Below are 12,202 nucleotides of genomic sequence, written 5' to 3'. Positions count from 1 at the left end.
TTAATTAAGCCTTGGTGGGGTTTTAACTAATTATAACTGTGACTACTTTGAGCATTTTGTAAGTAAGTGTTATATATATTTAATGTTGAGTTTGTTTTGTATGTATCTAGAACTCTAAGAGAGAACATAGGGAGCATTTAGAGGAGAAAATAATGAACACTTCTTGATGTATCGATGAAAACGGTGATGAAGGACTTGTATTAACAGCATGAGAGCGCTGATACTAAACCGGTTGAAACTATTACCCAGCAAGCATCATTCAAAAGTCCATTCCCATTTCCATAAAATCATACAATCGTTCGTGGGTGAAAGCGAATGGAGGTTAAGAAGTAAGTTGATTGTCTTTGTAGAAATCAATTTGCAAATCAATTAAACAGTTTACTTTTTTATTACTTTTACTACTTTGTATTTCTATCATATTCCATCTTCCAATATTTTGTATTAAAAGATTAGATGTAATGTCTTCTGTGATTGAATGACTATGAAATAATAACTACTACAACTATTATAAGTAATTGCACTTTTCTTACAACATTCAAGAAAAGTTCGAGACAAAAGCCATCCAACCTTTCAAAAATAGCATCACCATCTGGTGGATATTTCTACTTATAAGGTTAATGGTTGTGAGTTTGAGAATACCTCAGCACCTTCACACCTGAGGGATAGGTTAAAGTGTCTGAGTTACCTGAGCTGCAGGTGTTCAGACAGCAGGAGGATGTCCTTACACACAGCGAGGGAACATGCTCACTTCACTAAGAGACACAAGCTGTTCCATAATGTTGCACCTGGTTGATATGTTATATATTTATACTGTAATCAGGGTTCATACACTTTTTCACCAATGATTTTCAATTACTTCTCCATGACCATTACCTAATTTTCCATGACCAAACATTTTTATTATGTATATTTATATAGTCTTAAAGTTACCACCGGCCCTTTGAGTGCAACAAAAAAATAAAAATAGAAGTTACACAATTAACGAAATACACTTCCAGTACCAGTAACAGTTGTGAGATAGAAGCTAAGTGACAGGATTTAAGATTCTCATTGCCAACGACTTCACTTCAGACGTTATGCAAACACAAACAGAGCAATTCAATCTTTGAATATCTTAAGCTAATGTAACATTGTTAAAGCTTTCACAAAACAACAGTACAGTCCACTTGATAAATGGCCATGACATTTTGTGAGGGAAGTTGTGCTTCCCAGAGAATCAATCGTTTCAGTTTCGGACACTTTTCCTCCTCCTTTTTCCTGTTCTACTTCCCATTACACCCACCACCATCACTACCATTCCCCATGAAGCCCATTGCACTAATCAGCATTATCTAATTGTCTTGAATGGATTATGTAGGTAATTATTCCCCCGTCTCCTTACTCATGGTTGAGAGAGACAGATGGGCATGTATCCACAAGTTAATGTGATGCATTACCTGACTCTTCTCTTATTGCACTATTTCACTATTTATTTTTGTATTTACTTGCACTATTTTTTCTGTTTTATTGTGTGGCACTGTTGATGGAGCCTGTCACCTAAGATTGTCATCGACATAACTACACTGTAGCTATGTACGTATGACAACTAAAAGCCTTGAACCTTGTGTTTTCATTCACATTTTTCGTGCCAACATACGTGGGGTTGTATTGATGTGGCTCCAGCGCCCTTCTTTTACTTTTTTTTAGCAACATTTCTCCTAAAAAGAAGCAAGAGATGCAAAAATAGCAACTGCAGTTTCTCTTAAGATGTTGAACGCATCAAACAGAGTGCATTATACTGACCTCTGCCTTTGTGATACATGAGGAAGTTCAGGGCTGCTGAGGGGATCCACAGAGGAGAGTCAGCACCTTCAGAGTGGCCGTCAGCACAATCTGAAACATAGTGGAGGAACAGTGAAGACACTGAGTTCACCTTGCAAAGCCCCACACAGCATAACCAGGTCACACAGGCTGACAGCTAATGTGCATTCATTCAATCAGCTAATAAACATTTCTGACAGAACAGCAGCAGTCATCTGTGTCAACAGTCAGATATTAGTTTATTTGAGGAGTATTAAGATAACATTGCCTCAAGCTTTGGTTACAAAAATAAGAAATGGGGCCTACTGTGAAGAGTCAACACTGGAAGTATCCAAAAGATCATATTTAATCCAAAAAATGTGGGTTTTCTTACTGCAATACCAAAGGCTTATCACTTCAGTGTAAGACAACAATACTGTAATAAGATATAACAATGGAAACGCTACTAAATACTAGGTTTCATATTCATGCTAAAGGGGTTTTTAAATAAAATTATCATGACATTTTGCCAACTTTGCTTATTTTTGGTCATAAACCTTCACCAAACTCTGCTACAAAAACACAACGGTATTATATTGTTAGCATCCTAAAGTTAGCCTACCTAGCATACAGAAATTATACAAATGTAGTTGATAGACAAACAAATAGACAAGAGACAATTTGTCCATGAATTTAAACCTTTAAAACATAAACTAACGGTCGTTTGAGACACTTTTACTTACATTCAACCCAGCTCACCTGTCAGTTCGTTGAGTTACTGTATTGTTGTTTATATACTTTGACATCAACAACACGCAGTAAAGACGAGGGAAACTCGAGTTTAATGCGTTCACATCTCAATTTAGGGAAAATACAGAAGCATCTCTTCGGTTCCACCTTAAAAGCCCTCCTTGTTTGAGAGTTGACTCTGCATTCTGATTGGCTAAAAGGTGCTTCGTTCTAACCAATCGTTCTGAGGGTACCCCACGTTGGGTCCTGATGTCACGAGGTAATCAGACCAATAGCGTGCCGACCCTGCAGCTGAATGGGTGAGGGCGGCGGCGGAGAGATGAGGAGTCTGTGGGGATTGTGGGCATTGAAGTCCCAATTATTCTGCACACAAACACAAACACACACACACACACACACACACACACACACACGCACGCTGTCAGTCACGCTACATAAATGCTCAGTAAATCCGCCGTTAATTTCAATCCTCCTATTTGTCCTGCGCACGCACGCACGCACACACACTCACAGTGGGTAAACAACTCTACTGAGACTTGTCCGGCTCGAAATTAAAGATTTTTTTCCTGGCCAATTTTCTATATTCCACTTCAAACACTGAAATCAAAATAAGTAAATGGGTGGCCTTCTAATGAGGCACATGGAGCAACATAAATCACAACCTGCAGGGATGTAAGAAGTCGTCTGTGACACACAACCTGCAGTGTCTGTGTTTCTGCTTTGAAATGCTGCAGCCAATTTACTCCTTTTATGTTTGTCTGTTTAGATGTGTTGTGTTCCTTTCTTTCTTTCTTCCTTGCTCACACACACCATGAGACACTAACACGCGATTGTTTGTTCTGCTTCCCATATGTCCTCAATGCTGCATATAGTTTTCTATACACTATGTTACACACCTCCATACATACTCCCTGTCAGAGTCCATTGCTTGTTGCATGCATCTTATTTCAAAGTGATATTGGGATATTTGTCGTGTCTCAACGCGTCACCATGATAACTCCCTATAACACTGCTGCTGGTGCAGATTAAAGAAAATCTGCTGACTGCAATTTTTCTCACTGTGTTGTATTTACTTGTGTGGGAGGCTGACGTAAAGCCTTATGGACAGGGGACATGTCTTTTTTTTTTTTCAAACATACTGTCATAGTTATGAATGTGTGGCTGCAGGGTGGGGAAAGAAGTCCCGACTGTATCTAATTATTAAAGAAATCCATGATGGGGCGCACGCAGTGGGTTCATTGCTGACTGCGAAGTTCAGTGTATTAATACGTAATTTGCATTTTCTGCATACTTTCTCCTTCTCAACCTTCCTCACACACATCACGTTTTCTTTACTTAGTCGTGTTGAGTGCTCCTTGGTGGTGGGGAGAAGTGGGTCTGCATGGTTTAAAGAGGATGCTATTAATGGCGAAAATGCCATATCTACCTTTTCTGCAAAAGATCCTGATTGATGTCTAAAAACAATCACGTCACCGAACTCGATAATCATCATAGCTGTTTAAGATGTGTTATAATTGAGACGCATCAAACTAAGGTTTTTTTGTCTAAAATGTTAGCTTTCAGAAGCTTATTGACCACATTAACCAGGATAACCCAAGATATTCCATTTTTAATACACATAATTGAAATATTCCCTGCATTATATGCATGAATTGATTGTTGAACAGGCTCAAGGGCCCAAAGTGTCAGAAAGTCAGTCAATTGGGCAGAGACTGAAAAGAACTGGAAAAGAAACCTTAGAAAAAGAAAGGACTAGAGCGACCAAAACAACGCAATAGTGATTAAATTCAGCTGCAAAAGGACAAAAAGAGACACAGTGACAACAAAGACTCAAAATGACGGCATGAGTTACAAAACAGCTGCTAATATACAGAAAGTGACAATACATAAACACAACATGACTACAAAGCGACTGAAAATGATTACAAAGACACACACAAGGACAACAGAGAGACACAATAAAACCTCAAAAAGACAAACACACAAAGATAAACAAGAAATAGAGAGAATGACTTCAGAAAGACACGAGTGGTCCTTGAGTTAAGATTCATTGGTGAAAATCTTCATTATAATTTGTTCCGTTCTGTTCCGTTTTATAAGAGGATATACGGGTAATGAAATGAAAGATGAGGACATAAATCCATCACCAACTGACCTCACACACACACACACACACACACACACACACACACACACACACACACACACACACACACACACACACACACACACACACACACAGTCTCACACAGTCTCACACACACACACACACACACACACACACACACACACACACACACACACACACACACACACACACACACACACACACACACACACACACACACACACACACACACACACAGCCTAGAGGGACGACACACACAGTTGGCACTCAGCGGCCAGTCAGTGAAATGATCTGCGCTGAGTAATCCGTGCAGTAATAGGAAACGTCAGAGGGAGAAACTCTAGCCCTATGATGTGGCACTCTGGATAAACTCTGGTCTGGTTTAAATGTTGGATAAATAGACGCCTATTCACACACTGGCACACACACACCAACCGGCGAATATAAGTGCCATGTGCGCGGACCTGCTGTGTGCTACGGGTCCCTCAGGGCCCGCTAACACATGTGATCTCCTGACCTCGCAGTGCAAACATTTGGCATTTCTATGTAAGGATATATATACGTGTGTGTGTGTGTGTGTGTGTGTGTGTGTGTGTGTGTGTGTGTGTGTGTGTGCGTGCGTGCGTGCGTGCGTGCGTGCGTGCGTGCGTGCGTGCGTGTGTGTGTGTGTGTGTGTGTGTGTGTGTGTGTGTGTGTGTGTGTGTGTGCTGTTTGCTTGTGCGTGCTTTGACCTCTCTGGGTGTGATTGTGTGTGTGTTCCTGCAGGATCAGTGTGACTTCCTGGCAGTGCGTGTGTGGGACATGTGCTGTAACACTCCGCGCCACAATTAGCCTCGTGCAACTTATTTCCTGCTCCAAGCTGCAGGAAAGAACGGTGTGTGTGTGTGTGTGTGTGTGTGTGTGTGTGTGTGTGTGTGTGTGTGTGTGTGTGTGTGTGTGTGTGTGTGTGTGTGTGTGTGTGTGTGTGTGTGTGTGCGTGCGTGCGTGTGTGAGTGTGTGGGAGGAAACTTAATGAAATAGTGCACTTGTTTTAGAACAATGGAGCAGGATAGCCATCAGGAACAGGAAGCTCAAGCAGCCAGTGAACTCTTTATGGACAAACACTATTATGTTTTTGACTGAATAAGATTACAGTTCAGTTAATCATGTGTTTCACTCCACACAATCACGGGACACATGTTTATTTCAGACCATTCAGAAGAAAAACAAAGTATAATTGTTTTTGCTGGATTACAAAGCAACCCTTAAAAAACATGCCATTACTGAACGTAACTTTTGCAAAAGTTTCTCATGTCAAATGTCAACAATTAAAAAGCATTATCTTTTAAAATGTCTGTGCGTGGCAGCTTCAGTATGTTCTATGTAATGTACATTGTATTTACATTGCAAATAAAAGGGGTAATGCAACTTAAACAATTCGTCCATGAAGAGAAAGACCATTGTTACAGTTATTTAAAATTCAAACATTTGAAAGGTCGGTGGTGGGAGGCAAGTGAATCTGCTGCACTCCCATCCACCAACCAACATCCACAGACTTCCTTTCCTCCTCGCTATGTGAATGGGTTCAATCATCCTGAATTATAACAATCATGAACTGGAAACTTGCTGTGAAAGGGTTAATGTTTTAAGATGAAAACATACGCTAAAGGCAACACTGCTTTTCCATCTGTGTAGCCCTTAACTGGATCCAAATGTATAATAAGAACATCATGCAGTGGTGAAAAAGACTTAAAGCTTGCGATTGAGACTGAAAACTCATTAGGAAAATGTTTACTGGGGTAATAAATCAAATGGGAAGTAGGGTAATTTTCTCATAGTCTTCTAGCAGTGGATTTGTCCCCCTATTGGCCGTTAAAGAGAATGCAGATTCAAGGCATTACCGCATTGGATTCTCTTTTCGGGTACGATTAAGTCTCTAATGTTATCCCAATAGATTTGGATATAAATAAAGTTAGCCTAGTGGAATTTGATATGCATCTGTGCAGGTGGGTGTACCGTATCTAAGTGTGTGTCTTTCTGTATTTGTAGCCACACACACACACACACACACACACACACACACACACACACACACACACACACACACACACACACACACACACACACACACACACACACACACACACACACACACACACACACACACACACACACACACACACACACACACACACACACACACACACACACAGGATGGATGTGAAGCTCTGTGGGCTGGAATACACATATGGCTGCCACTACACATCTGTCATTGCACATGTGATGAGTTTTAATGCATGTGCTTGTATAAAATATAAATATAATATATGTGTGAGTGTTTGAGCACAATATGTTCTTGCATGAATCAGTGTGTGAGTCTGTGAGTATATCGGTGTATGCAGATGTGTGTGTACTATGAGTAAGTAATTTGTGTGCAAAGTAAATTAGGATATTATGTGAATCATACATGTGCCATATGAGGGTCTGTTTCTTAATGTATGTGTGTGTGTGTGTGTGTGTGTGTGTGTGTGTGTGTGTGTGTGTGTGTGTGTGTGTGTGTGTGTGTGTGTGTGTGTGTGTGTGTGTGTGTCCTAGCATTACCATCCTTGTGGGGACCTACATCTGTTTACAGTACAGTCACGTGTGGGGACTCGCCTCCCTTAGGGGGACATAGTGGAGGTCATTAATTTTAGGGTGAAGACTTGGTAAGGGTAAGGGTTAGGATAAGTCTCCAGGAAATGCATGTAAGTCAATGCATTGTCCCCTGAAGTGATGTATACATGGTATGTGTGTGTGTGTGTGTGTGTGTGTGTGTGTGTGTGTGTGTGTGTGTGTGTGTGTGTGTGTGTGTGTGTGTGTGTGTGTGTGTGTGTGTGTGCGTGCTTGGGTAAATGTCTGTGTCTGAAAGCATCTATTCTCAGAACATTTACATGTGCGTGTGTACAGCGCAGTATATAGTATGTGTTTTTTTGTGTGCATAATTAACGTGTGTGTGTAGTCCCTCTAGGCTGTGTGTGTGTGTGTGTGTGTGTGTGTGTGTGTGTGTGTGTGTGTGTGTGTGTGTGTGTGTGTGTGTGTGTGTGTGTGTGTGTGAGAGTGAGTGAGTGTGTGTGATCAAGCTGCCTGGCACAAGCCAATTGTGTGACTAATAGGAACGGAGTCAGACTGCAGTGAATAAACACCTCCTCCTCTTCAGTCATCATCTCTCTCCTGCTGCTTCTATCTCTCCTGAATGCACATAACAGTATTTTATTCTTTCTTTGTCGTCATGTCACACACACACACAAGCCCCTGAACACACACAGATGCATTAACATTTTCATTTATCAAAAGTCAACAGCGTTAAGCAGGAACCTACTGAGCTAATATTTTTGAGTAAAACATCCACATTTAGGCCCCACTTCATTTGTTTCTCTATCCTCGATCATTTGCACTAACACCAGGTGAATAAATCCATGTATTTGTGACAGCTGGTCATTTATCCAGCAGCGGCACGGAGTCGCTGTGCTTTGTTTTACTTCTCTGCATGCTGCTCTATACAGCCTGCATACACAACGACTCTCAGGTCTTTCTTCAGTTCAATACACCTCGCTGAAAGAGACAAATGGCTTCATCAATAATTCTAATCAACAGGCTTAAGGAATGACGGATTACATGAAATGGCATTACATCATCAGGATACAGAAATATATTCCCTTAGTTATATTTGTTACAAAATAGGGATTACTACCAGGATTATATACATTCAGGGGTATTTTGTTCATCCCAAATTGATAAATTGTTGTCACATATCAACAGTAGAAAAGATATGCTATCAATAAAGTATCTAAAGAAAACTGAATAAATAAGAGTACTATAACAGATAAAATACAGACATAGTATGAACTTAATACAAAAATGTGCAACGTTATTTACAGCGCAATGCCTCTGTTGTGATTGGTCAACCATTCAGAGATGTCCCGCCCCTTATCACGTACAAGATGTTTGAGCGCTAGCCAATAGAAACACAAGTGTTAAATTGTGATTTCACTATGTTAAGGAAGTAAACAAAGGAGTCCAATGGAAGTTTCAGGCGGGGGGAAATGTGGCATAGAGAAACTCTGGGATGTTAGCCTTTGCAGACCATTTACATGCACACAAACCTGTCCAACACACGGCATGAAAGAGAACACCCAAAAAAGCATAAATGGGCCTCTTTAATGTCACCCTCCTAACCCTGCAAATCACAGAGAAATATCAATCTTTCTCTACCTGCACCCCCTTCTTTTTACTCTCTTCCTCTACCTTTTTCTTTCTCTCACTCTCTTTTTAAACATTTCGACAGTAGTGTGCATTATGTAAGTGTAAAACGTTCTGGCTGGGTGCTAGCGACCAGATGCAGAGCGTTCAAAAACACACGGAGAGGAAGTTAGAGAGGTGAGGCAGACTGAGAGAGAGCAGATGCATGTGCGTGTGAGGAATGCTGGATCGGGTGTGTGTGTGTGTGTGTGTGTGTGTGTGTGTGTGTGTGTGTGTGTGTGTGTGTGTGTGTGTGTGTGTGTGTGTGTGTGTGTGTGTGTGTGTCTTGTCCAAGGTGCAGATGGCAGATGTCAGTGTTGAAAAATTCATGATGCCATGTTTGGAGATTCCTGGGGGATATATTGTTGTTCAACTGGCCTTACAGAGCTGAGCACACACACACACACACACACACACACACACACACACACACACACACACACACACACACACACACACACACACACACACACACACACACACACACACACACACACACACACACACACACACACACACACACACACACACACACACACACACACACACACACACACACACACACACACACACACACTGTGCCTGTGAGCCCCATGTGTGTGTCTGTTAAAAGATATGGAATCAAAGACAATGTTACATTTGAGAGAGATGTGGAGTCACACTGAAGCCGAGAAATCAGAAATATTTTTGTTATTTGGATTTCTTCTGGATTCTTTTTCGTCAGCCTCTCGGATTTCTTTGTATCACGAAGTTGACGGATCCGTCTAACAGTCGAGTGAATATTTCACAAAAGTATTCACAAAAATAATGTTAGTTCTGAACATTTCCAACAACTACATATTATATATTATACTATATTTCATTGACATAACTTGAACACAAATATCAGGCAGAAGTTTATGTTGCAATTATTTTTGCTACCTACATTATTGATACTCAAAAATCATCTGAGACAGACTTAAAGTGGACCTATTATGCTATATTGGAAAAATATATTGTAGGGTCATACCTATACAAAACATGTCTGTGAAGTTTTTTGCTTAAAATACCAAACAGTTCACAGTTAAATTCTGCTGTGATAAAACGCCATCCTGTTCCAAACCACATCAAAGATTATTTCTGAAACAGAATGGAGCTCAAATGCTTTTTCTCTTGCGGGTTTATCACAAGGTGAGTTCCTTTTTTTATTTCCTGCTTTTTAAACACAGTACAGCACAGTCCGAATCTGTATCTGCTCGTTGTACACCCGTTTTTAAAAGATTTGGGTACGGAGCAGAGCCGGCCCGACCCATTAAGCGACATAAGCGGCCCCCTAGCAAAAAAAATAAAATCTCAGTACACCGTCGCCGTGATAAGTATGTTTAATTCATTGTGTTAATATGCCTAGATTGCCTACTCTGAAAGTCATGTATATTATTGACTCAATAATATAATACATTAACCGTGCTTTACCTGAACCTCATCATGACACTAGAGAGGACGGCAGGATTATAATTTCCCGTGTTCAGTGAATGCAACAGAGACAAGACACCAGATCAACCAGAGAGTTGAATGGAAATAAACATCTGTCTTATTGGCTGACAGGTACCTATCCTGTGAGCTGTGACAATGTTTAAAATAAACTGTCAGTCGGACTCAGAGTTTTTGGAGATGGACATAAGAAAATAAATTCTTAAAAAATATGACAATTCTCAAGTGGTGGCTCACACAACAACCCCAGAGCCACCTCTTGAGCCAGGTAAACAAGGTATGTAAATGTCAGTAAACTTCCAAGTTATGCGAACATGTAAGCAAAGCATAAATTACAGCTGCGTTGACGTTACTTTGAATCGCGGGGGTAAGCTAAACCGTTAGCAAGTAGGTATAGCTAGCCGGATATATTAAATAAACACTTTGTCATACAATCTAAATGTAATGTTTTTTAGCATTACCTGGTGATTTCAAAGAAAGTTCTCTGCGAAATGTTGACTTACTGTTCGACATGAAGCTAGAAGCTACCTTACAGTACACAGTTGATCCTGAGTCCTGTCAGTTAAAGTGTTTCATAGTTAGCTTAGCTAAGCATCAACCTAGCACTGAAATATATGGATGTATTTGCAGCAGTAAATGTGGCTGTTTGGCCGCTGACGTTGCCATAACAACACCTGAATTTAAATGTTTAAATGTGACTGTGACAGATTTTTGCAAGAAATTATAATTCTTCTGAATGATATTCCTATTGACAGCTAGTTTCTATGTGAACATTATGAGATGGACAGCCAGAGAGAATAAATGAAAAACAGTTATGAAATACTATATGACAAAACAAGAATACAGTTTAAGTGATTTGTAAATTATCCATAAAGAAAAATCTGCTTACAGTTCTGTTTCATATTGGTGTTGAGAGATGTATCCATAGATCCCTTAATTTTGCTCTCAAAGTGCACCAGATTGATGCTTTTAACTTCAATATTTAAAAAAAATATCTTCCCGGGGGAGCATGCCCCCGGACCCCCCTAGAGGAGGAGAGGACCCCCCCTAGAAGAGGTTAGGTCCACGGTGTTTACATACTTATCTATGTGTGCTTATGCTAACATCATAAGACAAAAGTTGGTTTCGTGTTGTGTGTAGTGAGAACGCGCTAGAGTGAGGGGGGGCCCCCAAGCCAAAGCTCGCTTAGGGCCCCCAAAAGTCTAGGGCCGGCCCTGGTAAGGAGGAAAAGAGAGAGGGTTTTATTTTGTGACGCTGCGTGAGTTCCCCGACACACCGGGGACACATATTTATGTATAAAAGACATCACAGTGCATTTTGCATGATAGGTCCCCTTTAACTTCACTAAGACTCAAGCATGGTCTCAACTCGTAACCTAAACTTCTATATACATTTTGTAATTCATGTTTAGTTTCACAATTTGATGAATTACTTGGTTTATAATAGGGGGTATCTTCACAATCCGTTTAAACAAAAAAATGTAGGCTACATGCATATGTGCAATTGAACGAAACAAAGACTAAACTCTTTATCAACGGGATTATTATGAGAATTAATACATTGGAATAAGTCCCTGATTTCCAAAGACGTTTGATTTGTTATTGCGGCTATGTGAAGTAGCGCTCAGGGAAATGTTAACTTTATCACAATTAGGACGCTAACATGCTGATGCTAAGCAGGTTTCATGTTTACCTAGTTAACTTTATTAAGCCTGTTAGCATGCTAATGTACGATGGCCGACAGGTAAATGGACTTCATCGTCCGAAAACATTTATTTTCAGTGTCCCGCTTTCCGTTGTGTGTTGAGCTTCTTGCAGC

Source organism: Pseudochaenichthys georgianus, chromosome 4 (assembly GCF_902827115.2).
Source record: "Pseudochaenichthys georgianus chromosome 4, fPseGeo1.2, whole genome shotgun sequence".
NCBI classification, from domain to species: Eukaryota; Metazoa; Chordata; class Actinopteri; order Perciformes; family Channichthyidae; genus Pseudochaenichthys; species Pseudochaenichthys georgianus.
This window is presented reverse-complemented; position numbering follows the sequence as displayed.